Source organism: Canis lupus, chromosome 11 (genome assembly GCF_011100685.1).
Source record: "Canis lupus familiaris isolate Mischka breed German Shepherd chromosome 11, alternate assembly UU_Cfam_GSD_1.0, whole genome shotgun sequence".
NCBI lineage: Eukaryota > Metazoa > Chordata > Mammalia > Carnivora > Canidae > Canis > Canis lupus.
In genome coordinates this window covers 55,488,535-55,501,648 of record NC_049232.1, presented here as the reverse complement: position 1 = coordinate 55,501,648, position 13,114 = coordinate 55,488,535, and positions in this window count along the sequence as shown.

The following is a 13,114-nucleotide window of genomic DNA, read 5'->3' as shown; positions in this document are numbered from 1 at the left end:
AGAAAGCCAAGACATCCAGCATGCCTGCAAAAAAGTTTTTGCCAAGAGCCAAGTCCCTTTGGAAGTAAACACATCCTGCAGTCCTTTATTGGCTGCTGACAGCCAAGTAGATGTAAATACGTTGTGCAGTATTGTGGGCGTGTCCAATTAGACTTGGTGAGACCCAGCAGCCCCACTAACATGAATAAGCCGTGCAAATATGTGGTTAATGACCATGTCGCTCCGTGTCAATTCTTAATCCCAGATAATTAGCAGATAGATAATTGGTAGAAGAATGGAAGGTGCTGATGGATGTCCCATCACTTGGGTGAAGCTAATGATCCTCTGTGGATTAAGACCCACCCTCTGTAAGTGTTGATGTCTCCTATTTGAAATGCTCCTTTTGAAAGGGCCAAGATCCAAGAAGAGGTGTCAGGAACTCCAGAGCGGGAAGTAGGCATCTGCACTAATTCCCAGGCTGCTTCCATAGAAGGTGGGTGGTGGAGCTTCATTGCTGCCATCTTAGTGCAGACAGCTCAGAGTCCTGTACTGCCCCTGACTTGGTGGGTAATTCTGAGTAGATTTTTTTTTCCTTTCTTGATTTTACCATTTGTCTAATGGTAAAAGGTAGAAAGGATAGGATGGGCATGTTGACTTGCAAACCTATTGTAGATATGAATTTCTCTACTCTGTTCCTTTTTGGCTGCATCAGAGACATAGTTTGCTGGCCTGAATGATAGGATGCTTTGGAGGGGACATTCTAGGGGAGAAATAAGTATCTAAGATATAAGTGGACAATATCTTACATGAGGTGAATCAGGGCCAGCTAGCTGTCCACTGAGATGGTACACTTATTTCCACAGTATGGAAAAAGCTGGCCAGCCAGTGAGTCTGTTTTCCAGCCCCCTTTGCACTGACCTGGGGCCTTGGGAGTGGTTCTCACTAGTGGAAGGTGAGTGTAAGTGGTGTGTGTCACTTCTGGGCCTAGCTGAAGAAGAGGGTGCTCAATTAGCACATGGAAAGCCACCTGGTGATTGGGAACACCCTGGATGGAGTGTTTACAAGTGGAAAACAAAATCCCATTGTGTCAAAATTTCAAAATTCTGGGGTTTACTTGTTATAGAAGTGGGAGGTCCCTAATGAACTAGGTACATAATCAAGGAATCAGTTTCTTTCCATGATACTAATACTGAGAACTGGAAAGGGAAATTCACTTATGGTCCACAAATATTTACTAAGCACCTTCTCTGTATCAGGTGCTATACCTACTATATGTAGGTACCATGTTGAGTGGCTGTTTTGGGAAAAATGAATCAATGTGGAGGAAAACATCAAGTTAATACTAGTATTGGTTGCATATAGATATAGCAAAAAAACAAAATACAAAGAAGAAGCTGTCCTTGAATGACTGGAGGGTCAACACTGAACCTATATCAGATTATATCTGGCACATGATAGGTTATTTTTCTATACTGGTTAGCCCCTATTAGCCAGGACAATGTTAGACAGTAGGAATAAGGAGTGAATAAGTCACTGCTCTGTCCTTAAGGTGCTCATAACCTAGGGCAGTGCTTCTCAGTGGTTCTCATATCAAAGGGATAATTTTAACCCTTTGTGGACATTTGGTAATCTCTGGAGATACTTTTGGCTGTCACAGTGGGATGGGGGTAGGAAAGAAGAGGGGAGGTATCGGCATCTAGTAGGTAGGGGCCAGAGATACTGTCAAATGTCCTACAATGCACAGACAGTCCCCTATAACAAAATATTATCTGGATCTAAATCTCAATAGTGCCAAGGTTGAAAAACTGGTTAGTGGAATCCTAAGAAGAGAGAGATAAAGAGATGAATCTGCTAGATGCTTCAAATGTATAGGAACAAACACCTAATGTAATGCTTTTATGGGGTAAAAGATTCATTTCTACTGAGGAGATTTTGTAAAGGCCTTGGGATGTTGGATGTGAGTGGGCTACAGATAGTACTATCCCAAGGGACATAAACAACAACCCTGGGGAACATCACTGAGCAGCTTGCCAAAGCTGAAAGAGGTGAGCCCCAGTTACAGCTGTGAATTATGTCAGGGGAAGCATTGATTGGGTGGGCCTGGTATAGTGGGTGTGAAGATGCTTTGTAAAGGGTAAAATGTGGGCCCTGACAATAGTTATTATAAAGAAATGGACTACACGTTAGAGGTTGGTTTGGATATAACTTTTTAAACTCCTGTGGAATGATTTTGTTGCCATAGACAATCTTTTTGTCCTGAACCCAGTGGCAAACTTCTTTTTTCCAGGGGTTCTCCTCCAGTGAGCTAGTAGCACCAGGTTACACCAACCCAAGGAACACCAGTTGTATTGCCCACAAGACCAATTCTGTAGACAATTATGTGCATGCTGACCCTGAAGTTACACACCCTGGGAAGCCCTGGGTTTAACAACTTTTACATTTGACAAACCATTCATGTTCATGAGAATGGAATTTAAAGGAAGCTCTGCAGTGGAATCAGGTGTAGAAGAGTGAGCTTTGGACTCAGGAGGCCAATTTCGAGGCCATTACCATAGGCAGTTAGGTCACACCTTTTGAGCTTTAGTTAGTAAGAAATTTCTATGGAATGTGGAACCCAAGAGTTTTTGAACCTAAATTCAGTGTTCTTTAAAAAAATAAAAAGGATTTAGTGAAATATATCATCCATATAAAAGAGGCAATGGTACAATATTCTTCGACTCCTTTTTCCTCCTGCTCCTTCTTCTTCTTCATTATCATCATCATCATCATCATCATCATCATCATCATCAAATGACCATCCTTGAACCAACTGCCCAACATAAAAGATCAGAACATTATTATAGACCGCTTGGGGTTCCTCTCCCCTATTGCTTCCTAATTCTTCCCAGACCAAGATAACTACTAACAAAATTTTGTGCTAATCACTCTCATGTATTTCTTTGTAGTTGTATGATTATTTGGAGGACTGACATTCAGCCCATTAATCAGATATAGCATTTCCCATTATTTGCAGCTGGTGTCTGTTTTGATTGGCTGGGTGTCCCCTCTGATTGGTTGGTGGCTGAATAGTCAGCAAATTTCTAATATCACACCAATATGTGTGAATCCCTAAATAAGAAAGGTGTTGTTTAGTTTTATCCATTTAGCATTTTTGTGAGTGAATCACAAGGCATGTATCCATCTGTGCCTTTTCTTTTTCCTGCTCAACATTTTAAGATTCATCCATTTGGATGTGAGTAGGTGTAGTTCATTCATTTTCACTTCCAAGCAGTATTGCATTGTATAAATATACCACAATTTATTTATGCACTCTGATGTGATGGGCATTTGTGGGGATTTTTCAGATATGTAATACCATAATGTATTGCTATGGATATTCTTGTACACATCTTCTGGCATACAGTGTGCAAGATGTGCTGCATCTGTGTTTATGTCCTCTCTTCCTTAACTGTACCTATTTGAGGCTTCTCTACTGTTTTTCAATCTCTTTCTCTTTTTATTTATTTATTTATTTTCTTTCTTTTTTCTTTTTTTTCTTTCTTTTTTTGTTAATTCCATCAGAAGTTTATCTAGTTCATTAAGCTTTTCAAAAATATGGATTTTACTTCTGTTGATGTCTCTTTATTGTGTTTTTATATTTTATTCTTTCTCTTATCTATCTTCTACTTTTTGGGATTTATTGTTATAATTTTTAATTTCTTATGCTAGAATGCTTCGCTGACTATTAATTGAATAGCTTTTTAAAAAGATTTTATTTATTTATTCGTGAGAGACACAGAGAGAGAGAGGCAGAGACACAAGCAGGCTCCATGCAGGGAGCCCGACGTGGGACTCCATCCCAGGTCCCCAGGATCATGCCCTGGGCCAAAGGCAGATGCCAAACTGCTGAGCCACTCAGGGACCCCCAGAATAGTTTCTTTTTAGGATAAGCATGAAGGCTCTAATTTACCCTCAAAATGCCACTTTGACTCCATCCCTCAGGTTTCAATATGTGATGTTTTAGTTATGGTTTGATCTTAAATATTTTTCAATTTCTGTAAGATTTCTTCTTTGAGTTGTTTAAAATTGTTTTAAATTTTCCAAACATGTAGTATTCTGTAATTCTTCTTTTGTTATTGATTCCTAATTTAAATACATTGTGGTCAGAGTTGATGGTCAGAACAAGCCTCAAATGATTTGTTCTGTATTTGTAAATGTTCCAAGTGTGCAAACAAGGAATGTGTTTTCTTCTTTTGTTGGGTGCCATAGTTCACGAATGACCTTGGGCTTATTAACTGAGTTGTTAAAATATTCCTTATTCTTGCTAATATTTTTTGTTTTATCTTTTATTACTGAGAGAGATGTATTCTCTGTGATGGTATATTTGTTAAAATCTTAGTTCTGCCAACTTTTGCTCTATATTTTAAAGTTAGTTGTTAGATGCATACAAGTTTAGAATTATTGGGCAGCCCCGGTGGCGCAGCGGTTTAGCGCCGCTTGCAGCCCGGGGCGTGATCCTGGGGACCCTGAATTGAGTCCCACGTGGGGCTCTCTGCGTGGAGCCTGCTTCTCCTTCTGCCTGTGTCTCTGCCTCTCTCTCTGTGTCTCTATGAATAAATAAATAAAATCTTAAAAAAAAAGTTTAGAATTATTATATTCCTGGTGATTTGAACATGTTATTATTACAAGGTGGTCCACTTTATTTCTTGTGAGGGTTTTTTCTTTTTTCTATGAAATATATTTTGTCTTATATTATCAGGTTTATTTATTAATCCGACATATTTTTATATTAACATTTAATATCTTTAGATAATTATAGATTCATATGCACTTGTAGGAAATAATACAGAGAAATCCTTGAATAGCTTGGCATCACTAAGCTGTTCTCCATTACTGTAATTTTTTCATTTCAAAAACATTATTATAAATGGAATTATACAGCACCATAGCCTATTAAGATTAGCTTTTCTTTCACTCAACATAATTCTCTAGAGGTTCATCCAAGTTATTGTGTATATTGATAATTCATTCCTTTTTATTTTTTTTCATTCCTTTTTATTGCTAGGTAGTATTCCATGGTATGGGTGTACCAGAGTTTAACTATTTAACCACTGAAAGACACCTGGTTTTTTTCTAGGTTTTTGTTGTTGTTGTTGCTATTATGCATAAACTGCTATAAATATTCATGTACAGGCTTTTGTGTGAACATAGCTCTTTATTTCTGTGGGATAAATGCCCAAAAGTGCAATTGCTGAGTATGGTTGTTGCATGTTTAGCTTTATAAAAAACTGCCAAATTGTTTTCCAGAGTAGCATCATCATTTTACCTCTCCACTCTTACATTCCCAAGAGTAACACTGATCCAGTTTCTCCGACTCCAGGCCAGGATTTGGTGTTGTCACTTTTTGTTTTATTTTAGTCATTGTGGTTTTAATTTGCATTTCCCTAATGGCTAATGATGTTGAACATCTTTTCATGTGCTTATTTGCCTTCTGTATATCATCTTTGGTGCAATATTTCTTTTACCCATTTTCTAGTTGGATTTTTTTTCCTTACTGTTGAGTTTTGAGAGTTGTCTATATATTCTAGATCTAAGTCTTTTGTCACATATGTGGTTTGAAATATTTTCTTACAGTTTATAGTTTGTCTTTTCTTCCTCTTAACAGAGTCTTCCACAAATGTTTTTAATTTTAATAAAGTCCTATTTAGAAAATTTTCCACTTATTTATTATGCTTTTGCTGCCAAGTTTAAGAACTTTTTGTCTGCCTAGTCCTACTTCCCAAAGATTTTCTCCCATCTTTTTTCTAAAAATTTTAGAGTTTCACATTTTCTATTTAAGCCTATAATCCATTTTAAGTTAATTTTTGCATAAAGTATGAGAGACTGAGGTGTTTTTGTTGTTGCTGTTGTTTCAGTTTTTTGCCTGTGGGTGTCCATCTGCTGCAACACTATTGAAAAGGCAGTCTTTCCTCTATTGAATTACTTTTGCACCTTTGTCAAAAATAACTTGGTGGGACACCTGGTTGGCTCGGTGGTTGAGCATCTGCCTTCAGCTCCAGTTGTGATCCCAGGGTCCTAGGATCAAGTCCCATATCAGGCTCCCCACAGGGAACCTGCTTTTCCCTCTGCCTATGTCTCTACCTCTTTCTTTGTGTCTCTCATGAGTAAATAAAATCTTGAAAACAAAATAATTTGGTAATGTTTGTGTGGGTATATTTTGCGGTTCTCTACTTTTTTTTCATTGACACATGTCTTTCCTTCTATTAATACCACACAGTCTTGATTACTATAGTAATCAAGAAGTCTTGAAATTGGGTAAATGCTTCCTCTAAGTTTGCAGTGGACTAAATGTTCATATCCTCTCAAAATTCTTTTGTTGAAATCCTATCCCCCAATGTTGAAGGTATTAGGAGATGGGGGCTTTGGAAGGTAATTAGGCCATGAGAGTGAGGCCCTCATGAATGAGATTAGTGCTCTTATAAAAAAAAAACCAAAAAGCTCTCACACACTCTTTAGACTATGTGAGGATACAATGAAAAGTTGGCAATCTGCAATCTGGAAAAAGGCTCTCACCAGAACCCAACCATGCTGGTGCCCTGACCTCAGACTTCCAGCTTCCAAAACTGTCAGAAATAAATTCTTATTGTTTGTAAACCATCCGGTCTATAATAGTAGCCCAAACTGAGTAAGATATACTTTAACTGAGTAAGATATACATATTCTTTTTTCAAAATCATTTTAACTATTCTAGTTTATATACATTTACATACATTTTAGAAGAATCTTGTCTATATCAATAAAAGCTCTTGCTGGGATTTTGATAGAATTACATTAAATCTGTAAATCAATTTGGGGAGAATTGATAGCTTCATTTGTTGAGTTTTCCAACCATGAACATGGTATGTCTTTCCATTTATTTAGATTTTCTTTGATTTCTTTCATCAGAATTTTGGAATTTTTAGCATACATGTTCTTTACATGTTTTGTTAGATTTACATATAATTTTTAAGTGATTGTATTTTTACTTTTAATGTCCACATTTTCATTATTAGTACATAGAAATAAGTTTTTTTGGATATGTTTATATTGTATCCTGTGACCTTGCTGGACTCACTTACTAGTTCTGAGAGTTCTCTCTTTCTCTCTTTCTTTCTTTCTTTCTTTCTTTCTTTCTTTCTTTCTTTCTTTCTTTCTTCTTTCTTTTCCCTCCTTTCTTCCTTCCTTCTTTTTCTATTTCTTTTTGTGACTTTTTTCTTTTTTTTCTTTTTTTTTTTTTTTGACTTTTTTCTTCTTTAGCCTGTCAATATGGTGGACTACAATGATTAACTTTTGACTGTTGGACTAGCTTTGCATCTCTGAAATAAACTCTTGATTGTTCATAATCTGGAATTCTCTTCATATTGCTGAATCTATTTGCTAATATTTTATTAAAGACTTTTCTGTCTATATTTATGAGGAATAGTGGTCTATAGCTTATATATATGTATACATATATAGTTTATATATGTATAAATATACATACATATTTGGTAAATCCTAATCTGATTTTGGTATCAGGGTAATAGTAGCTTCATAAAATGAATAGGGACATATTTCTTTCTCTTCTATTTCTTGGGAGACATTACATAATTGTTATTAATTCTTTAAAAATTTTGTGGAATTTTCCAGTGAAATTATCTGGGCCTGGAAATCTCTTTTTTAGAAGTTTAAAAAAGTTACAAGTTCAGTTTCCTTTATCTTTATAAGGCTTTTCAAACGATCTACTTCATATTTGGGGAGTTGTTATAGTTTTTGTCTTTTGAGGAATTGGTCCATTTTATCTAGGTTGTCAAAGTTCTGTGTTTTGTATTGTTTATAGAATTCCCTTATTATCTTTTTGATGTCTGTGGGGTCTGTAGTGATATCCTTTGTTTCATTCCTGATGTTGGTGATTTGTCTCCTTCTCTCTTTTTTCCTTCATCAATTTTGCTAGAGGTTTGTCAATCTTATTCACCTTTTCCAAGAACCAACTCTTTGTTTCCTTGATTTTTCTCTGTTGTTTTTGTTCTCAATTTCAGCAATTTCTGCTCTTTATTATTATTTTCTTCTTTCTACTCACTGGGGTTTATTTTGTTCTTATCTTTCTACCTTTTTGAGGTGGGACCTTAGGTCATTGATTTGAGATTTCTCCTCTCTACCTATATATGCATTTAGTGCTATACAGTTCCCTCTTAGCACTGCTTTTGCTGTGTCCTGTAACTTTTTATATGTTGTATTTCATTTTCTCTTCTCTCTTTTTTTTAAAGATTTGCTTTATTTATTTGAGAGAGAGCATGAGAGCACTAGCAGGGAGAGGGGCAGAGGGAGAAGGATGGGACTTCTCTCTAAGGACAGAGCCAGACATGGGGCTCAATCCCAGGACCCTGAGATCATAACCTGGGCCAAAGTTGATGATTAACCAATTAACTGACTGAGCCACCCAGGCACTCCTATATTTTTGTTCACTTTCATGGTTTTTTAATGATTTTATTTATTCATCTGAGAGAGAAAGAACAAGCAGGTGGGAGGACAGAAGGGGAGAGAGAAGCAGACTTCTGGCTGAGCAGGGAGCCCAACTCGGGCTCTATCCCAGGACTCTGAGATCATGACCTGAGCCAAAGGCAGATGCTTAATTGACTGGACCACATCTAGGTGCCCCCACTTTCATGTCCACAAAAAAAAAAATTCCTGAGACTTTCTCTTTTACCCATTGAGGTTTTTTTTTTTTTTTTTTTTTTTTTTGGTTTTTTGTTTTTTGGTAATCTCTACACCCAATGTGGGGTTTGAACTCATGACCCCAAAATCAAGAGTTGCATGCTCTACTGACTGAGCCAGCCAGATACCCCCTTTTTACCCATTGAAGTTTTGGAAGTATGCTGTGTAGTTCCCAAGTGTTTAGAGATCTATGTGATCTCTTTCTCAATGAACTTGGAGAGCTTACTCTATGATTTCAATTCTCTTACATTTGGTGAGGGTTTTTTTATGGTCCAAGGTATGGTCTATTTTGGTATATGTGCCATAGGCATTTGAAAAGCATGTGCATTCTACTGATGCTGGGTACAAAGTTCTACAATTGTTAATTAGATCCTGTTTTGATATTGTTGAATTGTTCTGTATCCTTCTGATTTTTTGTCTAGTTGTTCTACCAATTATTGAGAGAGGGATGTTGAAGTGTCTAATTATAATTGTGAATTTGTCTCTTTCTCCTTTCAGTTCTATCAATTTGATTCACATACTGTGTAACTCTCTTGTTTGGTGCATACCCATTTAGGATTTCCTTCTTACTTTTTTCTTTAGATTTATTTATTTATTTGAGAGAGAGAAAATGTGATTGGGGGGAGGGGCAGAGGGAGAGAATGTCAAGCAGACTCTCTGCTGAGTGTGGAGCCCAATGCAGGGCTCCATCTCACCACCCTAAGATCATGACCTGAGCCGAAAGCAAAAGTCAGAGGCTTTACCAACTGAGCCACCCAAATGCCCCCCATTTTGTTATTATGTAATGTTCTTCTCTGTTCCTAGTAATTTTCTTTGCTCTGAAATCTACTTTATATGACATTAATATAGCCCTTCTGTTTTGGTTTGGTTTTTTAATTAATTTTTGCATGATATATATTTTTGATCCTTTACTTTCTTTTTTTTATAATAAATTTATTTTTTATTGGTGTTCTATTTGCCAACATACAGAATAACACCCAGTGCTCATCCCATCAAGTGTCCCCCTCAGTGCCCGCCACCCAGTCACCCCCACCCCCCGCCCTCCTCCCCTTCCACCACCCCTAGTTCGTTTCCCAGAGTTAGGAGTCTTCCATGTTCTATCTCCCTTTCTGATCCTTTACTTTCAACTTGCCTATATGGCTGTATTAGAAGTGAGTTTCTTCAAAACAGAGGACCATAGGGGAAGAGAGGGAAAAATAAAACAAGATGAAATCAGAGAGGGAGACAAAACATAGGAGACTTAAAAAAAAAAAAAAGATTTTATTTACTTGACAGAGAAAGAGAGAAAGGGGATCCCTGGGTTGCTCAGTGGTTTAGCGCCTGCCTTTGGCCCAGGGCGTGATCCTGGAGTCCCGGGATCGAGTCCCACATTGGGCTCCCTGCATGGAGCCTGTTTCTCCCTCTGCCTGTGTCTGTGCCTCTCTCATGAATAAATAAATAAAATCTTTTTTAAAAAATTAAAAAAAACCTAAATCTTAAAAAAAAAAAAAGGTCAATGAAAGCTCTTTAAGGGTTTCCTCCATCTTTTTTATACCATCCCCACCATCACCCACCGGAGTGCAGGAAAGCGAGAGGTGTGGGGATCCAAGCAAATCTTAAGCAAGAGAGAGAGAGAGAGAGTGAGAGAGAAAGCACAAGAGAGCACAAGCAGAGGGAACGGTAGAGGGAGAAGCTTAGCAGAGAGCCTGACATGGGGCTCTATCCCAGGACCCTGAGATCATGACCTGAGCCAAAGGCAGCTGTTTAACTGACTGAGCCACCCAGAGACCCCTAGAGACTCCTAATCATAGGAAGCAAACTCAGGGTTGCTGGAAGGATGGGTTGGGGAGATGGGGTAACTGGGTGATGAACATTAAGGAGGGCACATGATGTAATGAGCACTGAGTATTATATAAGACTGATGAGGGATCCCTGGGTGGCGCAGCGGTTTGGCGCCTGCCTTTGGCCCAGGGCGCCATCCTGGAGACCCAGGATCGAATCCCACGTCGGGCTCCCGGTGCATGGAGCCTGCCTCTCCCTCTGCCTATGTCTCTGCCTCTCTCCCTTTCTCTCTCTGTGACTATCATAAATAAAAAAAAAAAAATTAAAAAAAAAAGACTGATGAATCACTGAACTCTACCTCTGAAACTAATAATACACCATATGTTAATTGAATTTAAATAAAAAATAAATTTAAAAAAAGAAGTGAATTTCTTATAGAGAGCTATATTAACTTCCTATAGCTGCTGAACTAAATTACCACAAACTTGGTGACCAAATATTTATTCTATCACAGTTCTGAAGGTCAGAAATCCAAAATTGGTTTCACTGGGCTAAAATCAAGGTGTTGGCAGGGCTGATTCCTTCTGGAGTTTCCTGGGGGAGAATCCATTATTTGACTCTTCTAACTTCTAGAGCCTGTTAGTATTCCTTGGTTCATGGCCACAACATTTCCCATGTATCAGTTATCTAGTGCTGCATAACAAGTTACCCCAAAACTTAGTGGCTTAAAACATTTATCAGGGCACATGGGTGGCTCAGTTGATTAAGTGTCTGACTTCAGCTAACGTCATGATCTCAGGGTCCTGGGATTGAGCCCCACTTCCAGCTCCCTGCTCAGCAGGGAGTCTGTTTGTCTCTCTTCCTTTGCTCCTCCCCCTGCTTGTGCTCTCTCTCTCTCTCTCTCAAATAAATAAAATTAAAAAGAAAAACCAATTATATTTATCATCTCACGGCTTCTCTGCCCCTCTCCTTTAGTATCATTCATAAGCCTGTAGTTTTCTCAAGGTTTGACTGGGAAGGATCTACTTCCTAGCTCACTTACTTGTTTGTTGGCAGGATTAGTTCTTTACTGTTGGACTAAAGTCTCATTTCCTCATAAGTTCCTCAGTTCCTTACCATTTGGGCTTCTCCATCCAGCATTTTACAACATGGCAGTTTGCTTCACTAGACCAAACAAGAGAGAGAGTGCTAGCAAGACAGAAGTCGCACCCTTTTGTGACCTAATCATGGAAGGGACCCCTACACTTGTGTCATATCCTGATCATTAGAAGCAAGCTTATGAGGGTGGATAGAAACTACAGAGGCTGTGAATACCAGGAGAGGGGATATTTAGGATCCTTGTCAGAAACTGTTACCACACTATGCTACTATATGGAGCAGGTAGGAGGGGCAGATGGAGTATGAGGATGCCTAAGAGAATATCAGTACTCCATCTGGAAGGTGAACGTAATAGGTTGTGGACAGAGGGCAAGGGCTTGGATATTCAAGCTATAAGATTGGGCCCAAGGGTAGGTTCTAGCCCTAAGTCCCCAAGACCCAGGCAGAGTATCAAAGTGGGGGTTGACTTTCATCCTTCTTGCTACCAAGCCACTTTCTCAGGTCTGCATACTGTGAGCAACCATTGCAGGCAAGACACAATGCCAAGCACAGCATTATACCTGGGCCAGTAATGTGCTGGGGTAGCCATTCATTTGCAAAAATCATAGTATAACCACAAGAGCACAGGTCAGAGCCTGATGTCACAAGTCTAGTGTGGGATCCACCCTACTTGCCGGTGACTTCTCTTTGGGCTTTGGTTCTTCATGCTATAAAAACAAGTGCAGTAAAACCTCCCCCATCTCACTCACTTTGGGGTTGTTTTGAGGACTTTATGAAATAATGACACAGAAGGCCTTGGAAATAAACTATCACACTACAATTGTCAAAAACTTTCACAGTATGTGCTTCCATCCTCATTTAATATTCAGGGGAGGAGGACTCAAGATTCACCAAATGTATACTAAAGAGACAATGGGAGTCACCTGATTGCTCTAGCCACACATATCTGCCCAGTGTGTGGATGAGACTATTGAAGACAAGGGACTTGCTTAAGATCACACACAAAGTTGGTGGCTGTGGACAGGTGAATAGTGCCTCTCTCAGAACCAGGAACCTTATGATGCAGTGTTATCTCTTAGTAGCTCTGCTGCCTGACTTCAAACTCTGATCCCCCCACTTCCTAGTTCATGATCATTATCTCCCAGGGGAGTTTGTGGAGACTAGAAAGCAACAAACCATGCTTGCCACATAGCTCACTGAATATTAGCCACTGTGATTGGTATTAGAGAGGGAAGGCAGTGTTGTGTCCATTTTATTGTTAGAGAAGGTGAGGCTGAGACTTGTCTAGGTGCCGGAGCCAGAACTGGATGCAGTACTTTTCTGACAAAAGTAGGCAGCCGATCAGAAAACAAGAAAGTACCAAACTTTGGTAAGACTGGACTGTTACTAATAATACACCATAGACTCCAGGTTCATTTCATGCATGCACGTATAGCATACAGGAGGCAGTGGAGGCAGCCCAGGTTTCCTGAGGATGAATTCAGGAGAAAATTTTCAAAATGAGATCTGAAACCCCCCTGCTAAGACAAAGCGAGGTTTCTGCTAGGGCATATAACTTACGGGG